The following is a 19,228-nucleotide window of genomic DNA, read 5'->3' as shown; positions in this document are numbered from 1 at the left end:
TTTGTTTTTGAGACAGAGTCTCGCTCTGTCGCCGAGGCCGGAGTGCAGTGATGCAATCCTGGCTCACTGCAACCTCTGCCTCCCGGATTCAGGTGATCCTCGTACCTCAGCCTCCTGAGTAGCTGGAGCTAACAAGTGTGTGCCACCATGCCTGGCTAATTTTTTTTTCCTTTTTTTTTTTTTTTTTTTATTTTTAGTAGAGACGGGATTTTACTATGTTGACCAGATTGGTCTTAAACTCCTGGCCTCAAGTGATCCGCCTGCTTCGGCCTCCCAAAGTTCTGGGGTTACAGGTGTTAGTCACTGTACCTGGCCTCTAAGGTGATTCTGATGTGTGTATTTTGGAACCACTGTCTCCTAGACAGAAAGCTTCTGTCTCAAAGATGATCACATTTGTGTAAAAAGCAAAACTTGTTAAGTCTAAAATAAATTCTTACTGTTTATATCCTACCTTAATCCAAAAAAGATTTGAGGAGACTTTGAAGAAATAACTGAAACAGTGAGATAAAAAGAAGTGAGGCAAGAACAAATCATGTCGGTGTAGAATGTCGACATCAGGAAAAGGAACTCAAATGTTGTAATGCCCTAAGAAATGTTCTGGGGAACCCTTAATTTGACTTTGAGCTCCGGTAGCCAAAGCAAAGAAAGAAGCGTCATCTGTTACTGTCTCAACCGGGCGGGGGGTGACATTTGCTCAAGGGAAAGCCTAGGCCCTTCATAAACAGCTTGCCTTTAGGGCCTTACCGGAAGTCAGACAGGGATTTTCCTGGCTCCATCCCTGCCAATCTGAAACCCTCTCACTTACGTTCTCCATCATGTATCTTTATGCAGACAAGGGGCTGAGCTGTGGTGACTCTGAAGGCCTCACGGAGTCAGGGAGGAGCTGGCCCCTCATCTAGCTTGGAACCACGGGCCCACTTAACCTCCAGCACTTCCCATGGGGTGCTCTGCTGGTGTCTGGGGGGATTGAGAGGTGTGCGGGGGACTGAGACGGTGCAGCCTGCTGGCATGGAGTATAGAGCTATAAGGTGTTTGCTGCAGACCTTTCAGATAGTTAGGGCAAGTTCCCTGTTGGGAAATAATTTCCTAACTGGAAAGGGAGGGAATCCGAAGTGAAAGCTGTCTTCGGGCCTTGCCCCTAGGGGGCGGCATAGCCCTATCTATGGCTGGTGGGCCCTGAACACACTGCCGTAGACCTGCTGTACTTAGAAGCTGAGAAAGGAAAGTGTCATTCCTTCCCCATTTTCTGTGTCCTTTTCATTTCATATGGAAGGCACATGGGAGAGGAGTGTTCGGGGGTGCTGGTCCCCCAAGTGCCGTTGGTAAGTTCCCCACCGTGGAGCCTCTGTGAGCCATCCCTCCCCGCCTCATCCCCGTGTCCCTCTAGCTCAGGGTTCCCAACCTTGGCTCTGCATTGGAATTCCCTCGGAAGCTTTAAAAACCCATGTGTGGGTCTTCCATTCACTCTCCTATTAATTGGCCTGGAGTACAGCCAGGGCATTGTGAGTTGCCCAAGGCGATTGTAATGCCCACGGGTAGGGAACTGATGGCTCTAATACAAGAACATCAACCCAAGGCTAGGCCATCCCCCATGCACTTCCCCTGGCCGCACCGCAGGAACCACTTTCAGAGACCAACTAGGGGCAGGGATGGAAGCCTAATTCTCCCTCTGGATCGGAAGGAGCAAGATTTCTTGTGGCCATTGGGTGCCCCTCATTAACTGACACCTCTCTGCTGAGTAAAGCACCTTGATGTGACAGGCCAGCCCTTCGCTGCCCCTGCAGTGCAGCCCCCAGCACTCCCCACCACACCTGCCTGGTGCTCCGTCCTCCCTGGACTGCTTGGTCTTCTCAGAACATGCCACACTCTTAGTACAGCTGCACCTTTGCACAAGATGTTTCAGATGTGCCACAGACACCCCCACAATCCCATGTCACCTCCAAGAAGCCTGCCCCTCCCCTCCAAACAACCTCTTATACTGCACTCTTCCTGGGGAATGGGAGTTGCTCCTCACCACAGGGGCCTTTGTGCCTCCCGGGCACATAGTAGGCGCAGGCGCCATCGGGTAAGCAGCCGCAGGAGAGCACTTGAGCCCACCCCCCGTGCAGGGCCAGCAAAGCTGTTGCAGCCAGGCCAGGAGGAAGCCAGAAGGTTCAAGGCCACTGATGCCACGAGCCATGTGCTCACAGGCCCTTAGCAACAGCAGTGACTACGGTAAAAGAGGAGAGGCATGGGGCCCCGTGAGGGAAACTCACTCAGGACTGGGGAGAGAGAAGCAGAGTGACCAACTTGTCTGGGTTTTAAAGCTGAAAGTCCTGAATCCTGGCATCCCCTCGGTCTGATGGTCACCCTAGATAAGCTAAAGGCTAGGACAGGCGTGACTAATGCAGGGTATCCAGGAAGAGGGGGCTCCCAGAGGCTGACTCCTGCCTTAGCAATTCCATTAATGTGGTTCCACTGGCCCCTCCTTCCAGGCATCTGTGACATGTTGGCTCCTGGAGAGCTGGCAGAGGCTGGGCCAGGCCCAGGAGGGAAGTATTCCAACCTCCTCAGAAGACAGTGGCTGACAGTACAAGAGGGGACATTCATTTTTATTCCATCTTCCAGAGCCCTGGCATGTGTCCAGTGCCAATGTTAGCTGTTTCAGGGCAGAGGGAAGGAGTTGGAGACAAGCAGCCCTCGGCAGTTTGCACTGGTTACAGCGGCCAGAGGCTGTGGTAAGAGCGCTGAGCCCAGGATGCAGAGCCTGGTTTCGAGTCCCAGCCCTGCTGGCAGCAACCACGGGCCACACACCTCTCAGCCTCAGCTTTCTACTCTTAGAACGGGGGTAACACCTGTCCCATGTCCCTTCCTGGGGTGGACATGAGGCCCAAATCACGTAGTGCTTTTGGCAGATTCCAGAGGTCTGAAGCAGTGACCCTCAGCCTGGGCTGCTTCCTGGAGTCCCCCAGAGAGTTTGGAAGTCCCGATTCTGGGCCTTGCTCCCCAGAGATGCCGAGCTACCTGGTCTACAGTGGGGCCTGGGCTTCAGAATTTTTAATTTTTAACTTTTTTTCTCTCGCTTTTTTTTTTTTTTTTTTTTCTCATTCTGTTGCCCAGGCTGGAGTGCAATGGTGCAATCTCAGCTCACTGCAGCCTCTGCCTCCCGGGTTCAAGCGATTCTCCTGTTTCAGCCTCCGGAGTGGCTAGGATTACAGGCGCCCGCCACCACGCCCAGCTAATTTTTGTATTTTTAGTAGAAACGGGGTTTCTCCATGTTGGGCAGGCTGGTCTCGAACTCCTGACTTCAGGTGATCCACCCACGGGTTTCTCCGTGTTGGGCAGGCTGGTCTCGAACTCCTGACTTCAGGTGATCCACTCACGGGTTTCTCCATGTTGGGCAGGCTGGTCTCGAACTCCTGACTTCAGGTGATCCACCCACCTTGGCCTCCTAAAGTGCTGGGATTACTGGCATAAGCCACCGCAGCCGGCCTTAATTTTTAACTTTCTAAGGAGTCTCCTGTGAGGTCGAGATTGAGAACCACAGCTGTCAGTGTGTCCCAGGTGCAATGGGGTATCATTCCTGTTCAGCTGGAAAGACAAGATCTACCCGTGAAACAACCGAGGTTGAGGGGTGAGTTTAGTGCGGCAATTGTGGTGGGGGCATTAACCAGGAAGAGCTTTCTGTGAGAGGGCGAGGTGATGGGTGTGTGAAGGAGAGGAGATGATGGGGGAGCAGTCGAGGGGCAGGAGCAGCCTGGGGGAGGGAGGAAGCTCTAACCAGCCCTGGCTGCTGTGGGCTCTGAGGCCTGATGTGCTGTCTTCTGCACGACATCCTCCGCGCACCATCCTCTGTGCTCCAGCTGGGAAACTTGCTGCTCAGAGGCCTGAGTTCATGCTGCTGAGATGCTACTGAGGGCTGGAGAAGCTGTCAGGCTATTGTGGGTGTGGACAAGCCCTACTGTCCTAGGAAGACCTGCCCATGATCTTTTGAGGTGGAACGTAGTGTGATGGGGGTGGTGGGATAGTGTTTGACATGGGGATGGCAGACATGGCTTAGAATCCTGACTTTGCTGTTTATTAGCAGTCTAACCTTGGGCTTCATCACCCCAGCCTCAGTTTCCTGTCTGTATTCAGCTCGAAACAGAGTTGCATCTTTGCTGGGTGGTAACTCATCAGAGAGGAACAGGCGTGGGCTGTGCAGAAGGGAAGCAGTTCTCCCTGCTTTCCAGCCCGAGCAACAGGATCCACATTCTTTCAGCCAAGACCACTTGGCCCTGCTCACCTCCTGGCAACTTCTGGCCTCCTCTAAGAGTTTCTTGTGCCCCAGGCATGTGCAGGGACTGAGGCAGGAGCTCAGGGAGTGGGGACCTCTGTAGGAGGGGAGAATAATCACCGCTGCCCCCAGGACCTCACCAGGTGGTTGTGAATGTCAAAAGGTAAAACCCTGGAGATAAACCCCTGATCGCTGCCGGGTGCTGTTCAAGTTATTGTTGTTATGTGCATGGAGTGGGTATAAATTCCGTGTCCATGGTGAGTTCTTCCAGGAAACCATTTCTTTTTTCCCCTTGTGGCAAAGGGCAACCTCTCTTACCTCAATCCACGGGCCCTGGGAGACCCTTGGAAGGCGGGGCCTCCAGGGCTGAATTCCAGAACAGCAGCTGTGGCCACCTCCTTAGGCCACCTGGGAATCAATTCTCTGTCGTCACTCACTTGGAGGGAACCACATTTAAATTAAAAATGTAGGCTGGGCGTGGTGGCTCACGCCTGTAATCCTAGCACTTTTGGAGGCCGAGGTGGGCAGATCACCTGAGGTCAGGAGTTCGAGACCAGCCTGACCAACATGCAGAAACCCTGTCTCTACTAAAAATACACACACACACACACACAAAAGCCAGGAGTGGTGGCACATGCCTGTAATCCCAGCTGCTCGGGAGGCTAAGGGAGGAGAATTGCTTGAACCTGGGAGGTGGAGGTTGCGGTGAGCCAATATCACGCCATTGCAATCCAGCCTAGGCAAGAAGAGCAAAACTCTGTCTAAAAAAAAAAAAAAAGTAGGCCTGGGATATTCCCTTTGTGGAAAAAAAAAAAAAAAAGCTCAAGCTCAGTATTGCACTCCTTAAACAGAAAAAGGCAATTTAATAATTATGAGAGGCCGGGCATGGTGGCTCCCACCTTTAATCCCAGCACTTTGGGAGGCCAAAGCAGGTGGATTATCTGAGGCCAGGAGTTCGAGACCAGCCTGGCCAACATGGTGAAACCCTGTCTCTACTAAATATACAAAAACTAGCCAGGCAAGTTGGTGTGCACCTGTAGTTCCAGCTACTCGAGAGGCTGAGACATGAGAATTGTTTGAACCCAGGAGTCAGAGGTTGCAGTGAGCTGAGATCATGCCACTGCACCCCAGCCTGGGTGACGAAATGAGACTCTGTTTCAATTTTAAAAAAACAAAAATTATGAGATGTCGTGGGGCAGCAGTCAAGTGCCAAGCAAGTGGGATAGATATCAGAGGGTGAAGAGCCCACCCAGCAGTGAGAGGAGGCTGCCTGGATGGTGCAACTGACCACTGCCCCTGGGGAAGGTGGGACGGGGGCCAGGTTCACAGGGGAGCAGTGTGAGCTTGGTTCTCAGCAGGCTGGGTTTGGAGTGGATTGTGGAAAGAGTAGGAACGTATTAGGGTGAAGCTGGAGGTGGGTGTGGAGGAAGGCCAGGGGACCCTGACATGAATACAGATGCAGGAACTCTCAGCTGTCTCTGAAACCAGGAGGGCTGGGGAAGGACCCTGTGCGTGTCCTAGATTCTGGGGCCCCAGGAGTTACAGCTCAGGAAGGAGGGCAGCCTCCTCTTTGGTGTATGCATGCAGGAGAGAGGTTGTGGTGGGCTGTGGGCTGTTAGTCTCTCTCCCAGGAGCACCTGGCAACCTGAACTCCCCCTGCTCCCTCCCCACCCTGCCCCAGATCTGGTGAAACCACCAACCAGGTGGGGGCAGGGCAGAGGCTGTCACTGCCACACACCTTCAGAGCTCCCCACAACTTATGTTCATGTGCTGAGATACTGATGAGAGCTGGAGAAGCTGTCAGGCCTGCTGTGGATGTGGACAAGCCCCACTGTCCTGGGAAGACCTGGACATGATCTTTTGAGGTGCAGTGTAGTGTGATGGGGGTGGTGGGATAGTGTTTGAGATGGGGATGGCAGACATGGCTTAGAATCCTGACTTTGTCATTTATTAGCAGCCTGACCTTGGGCTAATCACCCAAACCTCGGTGTCCTGTCTGTATAGTGAGCATAATAGTAACTACCTCAAGTGGTAGCAAAAGTACCTGTATTTGAGAGCTTGTCCATCACTAGAAATAGTCTTTTTTTTCTTTTTGAGATGGAGTTTCACTCTTGTTGCCCAGGCTGGAGTGCAATGGCACAATCTCGGCTCACCATAACCTCCGCCTCCCGGGTTCAAGCGATTCTTCTGCCTCAGCCTCCTGAGTAGCTGGGATTACAGGCATGTGCCACCACGCCTGGCTAATTTTTTGTATTTTTACTAGAGACAGAGTGACCTCAGGTGATCCACCTGCCTTGGCCTCCCAAATTGGTGGGATTACAGACGTGAGCCACTGCGCCCAGCCTGGAAGTGATTTTTGTCGGGAGACAGAAGACCTTTAGTGATTGGAGCCAAGCAGGTGGAGTGTGAAGATCAGCTCGGCCCTTTAGCTGTGGGACCTTGAGCAAGCCACCTCACCTCTCCACGCCTCTGTTCTGTCACCTTTTGGAGATGAACAATGCCCATCTCACAGGGCAGCTGTGGCCAGTGCAAACTGCCATGCCTGTAAAGTGCCTACTGCACAGCCCAGGACATAGAAAGATGGTAACTGAGGTTTTGTTGTGGTTGTTTACTAGCACTGCATAGGACCCAGGTCTGATCCCTTCATTCAGCTGGTGTGATTGTGAGTCAAGGATCTTATATCCCCAAAGAAAGGACTGCAAGTATTTGCCAGTTAGACTTTATTTGTTACAAGATACGATATTGCACATGTATTCTTGTGTTCGGCATCAGAAGATCTGAATTCCAATCTCCAGTTCATTACCTATTAGGACTTGCTCACTCCCTCTTTCTCTCCCAGCCTCAGTGTCCTCGTAGGGGAAATAGGAATGCTAATAATGGCCTACTTCACAGAACTGTGGTGAAGACAAAGCCAGTCAAGCATGTGGATCAGTGAGGATGCACAGGGCTGCAAGTGCCAGAAATCCCAGAATCTTACTGCTAGGGTTAGATACTGATCTAAGGAGCTTAAGTAGTAAGAACTTGTGGATGTGGGGCAGCCTGCAGAGCTGGTTGATTTAGGGCTCGGTGACATCATCAGGGCTGGGCTTGGGACTGCCTGGGTTCCCTGAGAGGAGTGGAACCATGGTGGGAAGATGTAGGAAAGATGAGGATGATGATGGACAGGTCAGTCTGGAATTGTGGCCTGCTAAAGTTCATTCATCCGTTCTTTGATAGCTACAAACTGAGCACCCACCAGGTATCAGTCACGGGACTGGGCCTTGGAGAACAGACATGACCCACCTGCATTGTGATCCACTGCTGTGTAACAAATCACCACAAAACATAGGGGCTGACGGCAATAGCTCTCGGTTGCTACACCTCACAGCCTCTGAGCATAAGAACTGGGGACCAGGCATGGCTGGGATAGCTGTCTCTGCTCAGCGATGTCTGAGGCCTCAGATGGAAGATTTGAAGGCTGGGAGGAGAATCATCTGAAGGTTCACTAATGTGGCTGGCACACAATGTTGCTGAGCCCTGGGCTAGGGCTATCCTCTGGAACACCTGCACACGGCTTCTCCATGGGGCCAGGGCTTCCTCAGGGCATGGTGGCTGAGTTCCAAGGGTGAGTATCCCAAGGGGGAGAGCAGGTGGGATCTGTGTACTTTCTATGACCAAGCCTCGGAAGTCATAGGGCCTCTGTTCTGCCATACTCCTTTGGCTGTGGTGATCACAAGCCATATGGTCACAAGCCCCCAGCTGCCTCTCAGTGGGAAGAATGTCGGTCACATTCTAAGAAGAGCAGGTGGGATGGAATCGACACGGTGGGTGGCCATATTTGGAAAGTACAATCTGCCACACTCCCCTTGAATGATGCTCACGTCTAGCTGGGAAGACATACATGAGCATGCAGCAATAAAGTGCACAAACCGTCACACAGGTACAAGGTGCTTAGGGCCATGGCAGAAGTAGTATCTACTTACCTTGGGACCCTGGAGGAGGCTTTTGAGCTGAATCTCAGATGAGTCAGACTGGAGCAGGTGGAGCCTGGGAGGAAGGTCTCAGCAGAGGGAGTCATCTAGCAAAGGGGTGTGCTCTGGGAAGGGCAGGAGGATTCTGTGGCTGGAGCTCAGGCTTCAGGCTCAGTGTAGAGGAGGGAAGAAAGGCTGCAGAGCTAAGTTGAGGCCAGACGCGGGGTGCCTAAGAGCAGACTCATTACTCCCTGCCCTCCTCCAGTCCCTGGTCCTCTGCACACAGGAGGCACTTCATAAATATTGATTGAAATTGGAGTAAGCAGTGTGTGTTGAAGAGGAAACCAAATCCCAAAGAGAGGCCGTGGGGCCTCCTGGAGGCAGCATGGGATAAAGACAGGGAGAACCCACTTTCATATCGTAGGAACTTGAGATTCTCTTTCTCAGTTGTTGCCTTTCCAGTATTTTTCAGTGTCTCTGCAAGAGTTCACGGGGGCTGAGAGCAGCCCCTGAGTCACTTCTTGTTCCTATCCCTCACCCCCAGCTGGATTCTTGGGTCTTCTACCCTCCATACTGGTCCCAGAGAGTGTGGACTCTGCCCCTTGTAGGTGAGGAGGAGGCGGCTGGCTGAGGAGGTGGCAGAGGCAAGTGAAAGGGCCAGGAGGGTGAGGATGGAGAGGAGGGGAGGGAAAATAAGGAGATGGAAGGGGAGAAGATGAAATTGCTAAGTGTATGATCAGTGCCAGAGTCAAAAGCCCATACTACAAATGCTTTTTCCTTCACATTTGTCCCAGGGAAAGGCCCAATTAAAATAGAACCTATTGGAAATGGAAGGGTAATTGGACCAGGCAGCTTATTAGGCCCGTCTCCAAGAGCATTCAGGGGCAGCCATGAGCTTCAGCAACTTCCACCATGTGAACTTAGTGGGGGAGATGACCCCGAGCAGCAAGGGCCGACAGGATGGGGCTGCCCCACCATCCTGCCTGCCCAGGGCCCTGCTCAGTGGCCTGAGAGGGCAGGGACTGGTCTGTGTGGGGGCACTCTTCTGTGGTGGGGTAGTTTAGTGGGCTGAGACATGGGGCTGATGAGATCAAAACCGTCCAGTTCCAAATCCCAGAACAGAGGAAAAGCGGGGCCGGAAGTGGTCTTGGGGACCACCAGGCCGGACTTTCTGGGGGAGAATGACTTGCCAAGGGTGACCCAGTCAGTTGGTGATGAGAGATCTGGAGTCAGAGGGGGAAGTCACTGACTCCCAATCCAGTGCTGCTGCCCAGGGACAGTCTCACAATGCCATGCTGTCCTAAACTAGCCTGTGGCCCTCGCCCCAACTACATGCCCATGGCCTGTCACTGTACCATGTCCATGCCAGGCATAGCTAAGTCAGAGCGGCAGGAGCCACACCAAAGGCTTTTCCGGCTTGAGGGCATCATCTCTCCACACCCCTCAGTTACTGACACAAACTGGCACACACTGCCAGACCACGCTGTCCCTAGGAGGAGGCAGACAGAGGTGGATGCAGCCTACAGGCTTGGCTGGAACGGTGGGTTCCAGAGGTGCCTGCTGGCCGCCCACAGTGAAGTCTGGTAGGGGTGGCACTCTCCCCACGGGTTACCCATTGGACCAGAGCTCATCCACCCAGAGCCCGTTTCCATGACAACAGCAAGCTCCTTACCCATCAATTTCATCCTTAAAGATTCCCACCCCAGCTGTCTGAGCCTGGGCTCCTCGCCCAGCTGCCGCGCCAGCCCACGTCTCCAGATCACAGGTTTAGCAGTGACTTGTCAAGCTGCCAGAGAGAGCCTCCTGGGAGGTGCCTTGCAACTGGCATAGCCCTTGAAAACGACCATATAATCACCTGCTAATTGGATTAGGAACTTGTTCCCAGGGACTTTCTTTTGCCCCCATGTTGAGGCCACCCTACTCCATTCTTCTGGAACTTAGCATTGGAGAGCTTCCCCGTTCCCCTCTGCACAACCTCCCAGGCCAGGGTAATGCTGACAGGGTTGCCCCAAAGGCAGATACTGACACAAGGGGAAAAGGAAACCTCTAGTTTTCTGGGGCCCAGGTACACTCAGGAAAAACGGCCCAGCGTGGGAGAACACACAGGACCCTCTGTTCCCCCACTCTGCCCGCCTTTCAGCCTTGCAAGAAAATCTGGCTTTTCCCTCGGGGCTTTTGCCTCCCTGCGTCTCCCTGCTAGACATCACCTCCCTCACAGCCCAGCTCCACGTTCACCCCCACCAAGGAAGTCTTCCTTTCTAAACCGTTTTTCTCTGCATCCTCTCAGAGTGGCTATATTTGGTTCCTGCAATATAACTTCGTATATATTGCATCAGGGAGAGGGGGAGATTCCTGAAGCTGGATTGTTTTTTTTTTGTGAAGCTATTTTTTTGGTGCATTTTCTTTCTATTCCAGAAAATTCCTATAGTGGGTGGATGTCATTTATCTACCCAGCATCACGTCTTTGAACTACAAATCCTTATCCCCTTCTGCTGGTGCCATTGTCTCTCCTTCCTGTGGAAAACCTGTGCCACAGGACTCAGAGAGGGCTGCCTCCTCCAGCAGGGTCAGCACCTGAAGCAGACCTGGTCCATGCAGGACTGGGTCAGCAGCCCACAGCGGTGGGTTTGGGTGAGCACATGACTGCGCGGTGAGCCAATCAGAATCTTCCCTGGAATTCCTATAGACATTGCTGGTTTCCTGACCAACATCCATTCCTCCCCTGTTCTCAGTAGCTACACGCCACTTTTGTTGATCTAGCAAGAAGTCCAGTTGAAGATATTTGTGCCTCTAGACTTTCTTGCAGGTAGGAGTCAGGTCACCCAGTTCTGGTCAATAAGATATGGGCAGAAGTTGCTGGGAGAGACTTGGGTTTCAGAAGGAACATGGCTCCTTTAGTCCACTCTTAACTGATGGCTGAGATGGAGACATCTTAACCTGAAGGCTTTTATTCCAGCTATGTGAGAGGCCACCTGAGAATAAAGTGATCCAAGAAGAAAGCAAAACAGAGAGAGAGACAGAGAAAGAGATGGCAATATCAGTTAAGCCCCTGGATTGAGCCATGCCTGAAGCCTCAGAAGGTCCCAATTTGGAGAGCCAATCAATAAATCCTTTTCCTACTTAAGCTGGTTTGCACTGGATCTCCCTCTCTTTCAGTGAAAGACCCCTCAATGCAGACTTCCACAAAACCAAACCCATGTCTTTCCCTGCCTCTGTTCTCTCCTCCCAAGATACCCCACAGAAGATGCTCGATGCAAAGCTGGCACACAATATTCATTCAAATGACTCTGAGCCCCCCAAATTCTTTTTTTTTATTTTTTATTTTTTAATTATTTTATTTTATTATTATACTTTAAGTCCTAGGGTACATGTGCACAACATGCAGGTTTGTTACATATGTATATATGTGCCATGTTGATTTCCTGCACCCATTAACTCGTCATTTAGCATTAGGTATATCTCCTAATGCTATCCCTCCCCACTCCCCCCACCCCACAACAGTCCCTGGTGTGTGATGTTCCCCTTCCTGTGTCCATGTGTTCTCATTGTCCAATTCCCACCTATGAGTGAGAACATGCGGTGTTTGGTTTTTTGTCCTTGAGATAGTTTGCTGAGAATGATGGTTTCCAGCTTCATCCATGTCCCTACAAAGGACATGAACTCATCGTTTTTTATGGCTGCATAGTATTCCATGGTGTATATGTGCCACATTTTCTTAATCCAGTCTATCATTGTTGGACATTTGGGTTGGTTCCAAGTCTTTGCTATTGTGAATAGTGCCGCAGTAAACATATGTGTGCATGTGTCTTTATAGCAGCATGATTTATAATCCTTTGGGTATATACCCAGTAATGGGATGGCTAGGTCAAATGGTATTTCTAGTTCTAGATCCCTGAGAAATCGCCACACTGACTTCCACAATGGTTGAACCAGTTTACAGTCCCACCAACAGTGTAAAAGTGTTCCTATTTCTCCACATCCTCTCCAGCACCTGTTGTTTCCTGACTTTTTAATGATCGCCATTCTAACTGGTGTGAGATGGTATCTCATTGTGGTTTTGATTTGCATTTCTCTGATGGCCAGTGATGATGAGCATTTTTTCATGTGTCTGACGACTGCATAAATGTCTTCTTTTGGGAAGTGTCTGTTCATATCTTTTGCCCACTTTTTGATGGGGTTGTTTTTTTCTTGTAAATTTGTTGGAGTTCTTTGTAGATTCTGGATATTAGCCGTTTGTCAGATGAGTAGATTGCAAAAATGTTCTCCCATTCTGTAGGTTGCCTGTTCACTCTGATGGTAGTTTCTTTTGCTGTGCAGAAGCTCTTTAGTTTAATTAGATCCCATTTGTCAATTTTGGCTTCTGTTGCCATTGCTTTTGGTGTTTTAGACATGAAGTCTTGCCCATGCCTATGTCCTGTATGGTATTACCTAGGTTTTCTTCTAGGGTTTTTATGGTTTTAGGTCTAGCATGTAAGTCTTTAATCCATCTTGAATTAATTTTTATATAAGGTGTAAGGAAGGGATCCAGTTTCAGCTTTCTACATATGGCTAGCCAGTTTTCCCAGAACCATTTATTAAATAGGGAATCCTTTCCCCATTTATTGTTTTTGTCAGGTTTGTCAAAGATCAGATAGTTGTAGATATGTGGCATTATTTCTGAGGGCTCTGTTCTGTTCCATTGGTCTATATCTCTGTTTTGGTACCAGTACCATGCTGTTTTAGTTACTGTAGCCTTGTAGTATAGTTTGAATTCAGGTAGCATGATGCCTCCAGCTTTGTTCTTTTGGCTTAGGATTGACTTGGCCATGCGGGCTCTTTTTTGGTTCCATATGAACTTTAAAGTAGTTTTTTCCAATTCTGTGAAGAAAGTCATTGGTAGCTTGATGGGGATGGCATTGAATCTATAAATTACCTTGGGCAGTATGGCCATTTTCACGATATTGATTCTTCCTACCCATGAGCATGGAATGTTCTTCCATTTGTTTGTATCCTCTTTTATTTCATTGAGCAGTGGTTTGTAGTTCTCCTTGAAGAGGTCCTTCACATCCTTGTAAGTTGGATTCCTAGGTATTTTATTCTCTTTGAAGCAATTGTGAATGGGAGTTCACTCATGATTTGGCTCTCTCTTTGTCTGTTATTGGTGTATAAGAATGCTTGTGATTTTTGCACATTGATTTTGTATCCTGAGACTTTGCTGAAGTTGCTTATCAGCTTAAGGAGATTTTGGGCTGAGACGATGGGGTTTTCTAGATATACAATCATGTCATCTGCAAACAGGGACAATTTGACTTCCTCTTTTCCTAATTGAATACCCTTTATTTCCTTCTCCTGCCTGATTGCCCTGGCCAAAACTTCCAACACTATGTTGAATAGGAGTGGTGAGAGAGGGCATCCCTGTCTCCTGCCAGTTTTCAAAGGGAATGCTTCCAGTTTTTGTCCATTAAGTATGATATTGGCTGTGGGTTTGACATAGATAGCTCTTATTATTTTGAGATACGTCCCATCAATACCTAATTTATTGAGAGTTTTTAGCATGAAGGTTGTTGAATTTTGTCAAAGGCCTTTTCTGCATCTATTGAGATAATCATGTGGTTTTTGTCTTTGGTTCTGTTTATATGCTGGATTACATTTATTGATTTTTGCATGTTGAACCAGCCTTGCATCCCAGGGATGAAGCCCACTTGATCATGGTGGATAAGCTTTTTGATGTGCTGTTGGATTTGGTTTGCCAGTATTTTATTGAGGATTTTTGCATCAATGTTCATCAAGGATATTGGTCTAAAATTCTCTTTTTTTGTTGTGTCTCTGCCAGAGCCCCCCAAATTCTTATCTCAACAAGAGTCAAATAAAGACTTGAAAAGACTTGACATCTGAACTAGACTTATTAAGGAAAAACTCATTAATTCCCTATGGAGATCTGAGGCCAGGCACACCTCTGAAGCAGTGCATGGCTTGGAATCCCGTCTCCTCTTCACTGAACCATTCCTTCTGCACTCACCTCCTCCAGGAAGCCTTCCAAACCAGGTCTTAACTCCATCATCCTAACTACCTTGTCAACACTCACTTTTGTTAACACTTGGATTCAGCAGTACTTGGGTTCCATGAGTATTTGAGCATAGTTGTGTGTGTGTCTCATCTCTCTCACCCCAAACCCACTCCACCCCACCCTACCCTACCAACTGACTCTCCTGAACTCTCTAGAGCAAGAGCTGTGTCTCCATCAGACTAGCAACTTCCTGACGGCGAGGACTCTAATTCCTTATCCCATTGGGATCCAGATGCTGTCTCTCCTTACATCAGACTGGGAATGGAAAATCTTTCCATGCCCCGTGGAGCCTCCTTGGCAAGACAGGAAGATACGGAGTCTGAACCCCGTAGAGATGGAGAGTGGGAGGAAGAAGGTAGCCGGGAGCAGTTAGCAGGAGGGTCCATCTTAACCTTCAGGGAAAAACTGATTCACAGCACTTAAGGCTAGTTCTGGATCAGAATCTGTTGTTCAACAACACTTGCAAGGGTTTAACTCAGATCCTGTCCCCTCTGGTGTAGAAATCTCTACCTGCCTAAGGCCAGGATTCTGCCTTGCCAGTACTTTTTTTTTTTTTTTTTTTTTTTTTTTTGAGACAGAGTTTCGCTCTTGTTGCCCAGGCTGGAGTGCAATGCTGCCATCTTAGCTCACTGCAACCTCCGCCTCCCGGGTTCAAGTGATTCTCCTGCCTCAGCCTCCCGAGTAGCTGGGATTACAGGCGTGCACCACCACGCCTGGCTAAATTTTTTGTATTTTTTTAGTAGAGAGGGTTTCTGTCCCTACTAGTTGGCCAGGCTAGTCTCAAACTCCTGACCTCAGGTGATCCACCCACCTCGGCCTCCCAAAGTGCTGGGATTACAGGCGTGAGCCACTGCACTCAGCCCTTGCCAGTGTTTCTTATTTCTCTTGTCCCTTGACGATTGTGTAATGTTGAATCCCTTTGTTGGGAAGCTTGTCAAACGCAAGTAGACGCTGAGGGGGTGGCCATGTGTCTACTGTCTCATGGCTCCTGTTGGATGGGAGTAGCCTGCGTGGCTGCCAGTGCTCGCGGGAGAGGATACCACCATCTGCTCTCGTCAGCATGCTGCCCTGCCTTTGAGTCCCCTCTCTCCCGCCCTAAGACTAATCCTTGAAAGAGCGGCTCTACAGTGAGCATGTGGCAAGGATGGATGCTAATGGAGGGGAAGAAAGTGACGAATCCCCAAAAGAGTCAGGGAAAGCCACGCAGGAAAGAAAAATAGCTGCATAAAGGTTGCGGGGGCGAGCTGGGCGAGGCTGCCCGCTGACAGCTGAATCAAAACTCCAGAGAGCTGGGTATGGTGGCTCACACTTGTAGTCCCAGCACTTTGGGAGGCCCAGGCGGGTGGATCATGTGAACCCAGGAGTTCAAAACCATCCTGGGTGACATGGTGAAACCCCATCTCTACAAAAAATACAAAAATTAGGCACAGTGGCATGTGCCTGTAGTCCTAGATACTTTGAAGGCTGAGGTGGGAGGACTGTTTGAGCCCAGGAGGTGGAGGTTGCAGTGAGCTGAGTTTACATCACTGTACACCAGCCTGGGCAACAGAGTGAGACCCTGCCTCAAAAAGAAAACAAAAAGAGAAATCCAGGCTGGGCGTGGTGGCTCACGCCTGTATTCCCAGCAATTTGGGAGGCTGAGGCAGGTGGATCACTTGAGGTCAGGAGTCTGAGACCAGCTTGACCAACATGGTAAAACCCCATATCTACTAAAAATACAAAAACTAGCCAGGTTTGGTGGTGGGTGCCTGTAGTCCCAGCTACACAGGAGGCTGAGGCAGGAGAATTGCTTGAACCTGGGAGGCAGAGGTTGCAGTGAGCTGAGATCGTGCCGCTGCACTCCAGCCTAAGCGACAAAGTGAGACTTGGTCTCAAAACAAACAAACAAACAAACAAAACCCAGACAGCAGGAAGCCCAGGTGAGGAGAAGGGAAGAGGCAGAGAGGACATGAAGGAAGATTTGTTTGGTAGAGAGAAGGGAATTGATGGAAGCCCTTGGATGCAGTTTGAACCTGTATTTGGTAGAAGAAGCGATGGGGAAATGGGCCAGATATCAGACAGGAGAGAGACATGATACAATCAGTGCTAATGATCCAGACATCTCCATGGAGGAGGATGAGCACTCAGGGGAAACGGAGGCAAGGCGCTCACCCAGGACACTGCAGCAGGGATCAGTGTGCCTAGCATGGTGATGGAAGTGGGAGGGAGTCGGAGATCTGACTGAGCGACTCCTAACTTTGAGAGTTGGTGGCTCATTCCCATCAAAGGGCTTATGGCTGCTGCTTTGGGAGTCTTTGCTGCCAAATGTCACTGGCCTGGGGTCACCTCACCCATAACCCATGGAGAGTGGGTCTCCTCTCCCCATTTGTGCAGGACTTTCTTTCCATTGGCAGTAACTGGCCCGGGGGCCTCAGAGGAGCTGGGAATGGGGAGCAGGCTGCCAAGAAGGTTTGTCAGGCGAACCAACTTGGAGGGCAGGGGAAAGAAGTGGAGCCATCAACCTTCACATTTTACAGGCATACAAATCACGCACCAAATAAGGAGAAATATGGGACACATTTGCACAATAATTCAAGACAGGATCTCCATGGCAACAATTACCCAAAAATCCACTCCTGACAGTTGCAACAGCGGGAGCTAGCAAAGAAGACTGGGGGTGGGAAACGTGTGTGGGGGCTCAGAGAATGGCTTCCTTTTATTCTCGAACTGAAGGAAGTGCTGACGGCAGGAAGCAAGGTGTCTCACAGCCTGACTAAGCCAAGAGCCATTGGAAGCAGGATCTGGAAGAAGCCTTAGAGATGTCTGTGTGAGCTCCTTTTGAGCTGCTTAGAGGCCTGGGTGTGGGATACCACAGTGAGATGTGCCAGTGGGATGTGCCAGCTCAGGGGAGGGGGCCATCAGGGCATCACCCTCTCACCACTCCCTCTGATGGACAAGAGTTCTCCCTAGCCTCCAGAGGTCCTCACAGGGGCACAGTGAGCGATGGAGCCAACTTCCGGCGAAGTCAAAGGCTCTGGGACATTTAAGTCTGCCTGAAAACTGAGTCCAGTCCCTAAAAAGCTGACACATGACAGGTTAGGAGAACGGAGCTCTAGGCTACTCTGCTCCCCTCCCAGACTTGCTCTGTGGCCCCTCAGTTTCCTCTACAGTGAAATGTACAACCTACCTCCAAGAACTATTACAAGGCTGAGTGAATAGCATGAGATGGGAAATGCTTTTACCAAAGTCACTGCCAATGCAAAAATAAGAGGCTTCTGTGCAGCCATGAAGAGTGGCCTGAGAAAGATAGCTGCATGCAAGGCTGTCCTTAACAGGCAGAGGAGTCTCCTAGGTCAGGTGAGAGTCAGTACAAAGACTGTGATGGGAACCTAGAATGTGGCTAGGCAGCGATACTGATGAGATGGTGGGAAGGTGGGAGGTCGGGCTTAGTGGCAGAAGCGTCACCTGTGTCCTACCGCCAGACAGATGGACAGACTGACTGTGAGCTCAGAGCAGGCAGTAGAGTGTGTAACCTCCAATTTACAAACATTTTTAATCACACACCGAAAAGGAAAAGCATTCTGCTTTCTTTTTGGAGTAACATAAATCCAACCCCCTTCCCCACCCACATCCTTTTAAGTGTATTTCTTTTTGTCTGGTAGTCCTCAAAAGCCATTGGCTATTTTTCAGATCCTAGAGCTCAGATTGCCTTAAATCGCTTGAGAAAGGAGAGTTTTTTCATCTTTCTTTCTGGAACTAAGACTTTATCTCTAGAGCAAAGAAAAAGGTTCTTCTGGGTTTCATTTGCATTTGGAAGCCCAGGTTTTTGGGAAAAAAACACTCTCAAGAGTTTATTACTATGATAAATGTTTAGCCATGTGATTTTTCCTCAAGAGGGTACCCAAAACTTTTCTTTTTTTTTTTTTTTGAGACGGAGTCTCGCTCTGTCCCCCAGGCTGGAGTGCAGTGGCGCGATCTCGGCTCACTGTAAGCTCCGCCTCCCGGGTTCACGCCATTCTCCTGCCTCAGCCTCTCCGAGTAGCTGGGACTACAGGCACCCGCCACCATGCCCGGCTAATTTTTTGTATTTTTAGTAGAGACAGGGTTTCACCCTGGTCTCGATCTCCTGACCTCGTGATCCGCCCGCCTCGGCCTCCCAAAGTGCTGGGATTACAAGCGTGAGCCACCGCGCCCGGCCACCCAAAACTTTTCATACCAACTCCCATGGATAGTAGTCCCCTTACACTGAATTATGGTGGGAAAGGATTAAGGTAGGACATTTCTTGAGCATTTTTTTCCTATTCTGGGCTCTCTCCTTTGCTACCCCACTCTCCACTACAAAACTTTTCCCTTCTCTTTTGTCTCACTAACTATGGAAAGTCCTCCAGTCCTTGGAGGTCCTCAGAAGCCATTCTTCCCACCACTGGAGCTGACTTTCTTCCCTCTCCTTCTGGACTGAGCAGGAAGACCGATTCATGAGAGAGCCCATCTAAAGGAATTCAGGCTGGGCCCTGAGACAGGACATCATGGGGTGGACTTTGGAGTGGCCACAGTAGTCCAGATCTGGTCCTCAGCAGTAGAGTCCAGAAACTCGGTTGGGCCAGGACATCCAAAAGTTGTCAGCCTCTCAGGACTGATTCAGGCTAACCAAATTCATTGATGGGCAACCAGAATGCCATTTCCTGAATAATATATCTACCAAAAGACTGGTATCCAAAATATATAAAGAGCTCTCAAAGCTCAACGATAAGAAAACAAGCAACCCAACTTTAAAAAAGCAAGACACTTTACTAAAGAAGATATACAGATGGCACTTAAGAACATGAAAAGATGCTCAACATCATCATTCAATAGGAAAAGACAAATGAGACACACAGTGAGGTGCCACTACACACTTGGCACACATACAAACAAAACACAAAATCTGACAATATCAAGTGCTAATGAGGACATAGAGCACCTAGAATGCTCACACATTGCTGGTGGAAATGCAAAATG

The 19,228-nt window shown here is 49.8% G+C and overlaps 1 protein-coding gene across 1 annotated transcript in view; it reads left to right on the top strand.

Moving 5' to 3' along the window:
- GOSR2 (golgi SNAP receptor complex member 2) overlaps positions 1-19,228 on the top strand; it is a 49,634-nt gene that overhangs the window by 19,214 nt on the left and 11,192 nt on the right. The gene's annotated exons all lie outside the window — the stretch shown is intronic.

Source organism: Hylobates moloch, unplaced genomic scaffold (genome assembly GCF_009828535.3).
Source record: "Hylobates moloch isolate HMO894 unplaced genomic scaffold, HMol_V3 SCAFFOLD_10, whole genome shotgun sequence".
Classification (NCBI taxonomy): Eukaryota; Metazoa; Chordata; class Mammalia; order Primates; family Hylobatidae; genus Hylobates; species Hylobates moloch.
Note: the sequence above shows the minus strand (reverse complement) of the source record. Positions and strands in the feature narration are given on the sequence as shown.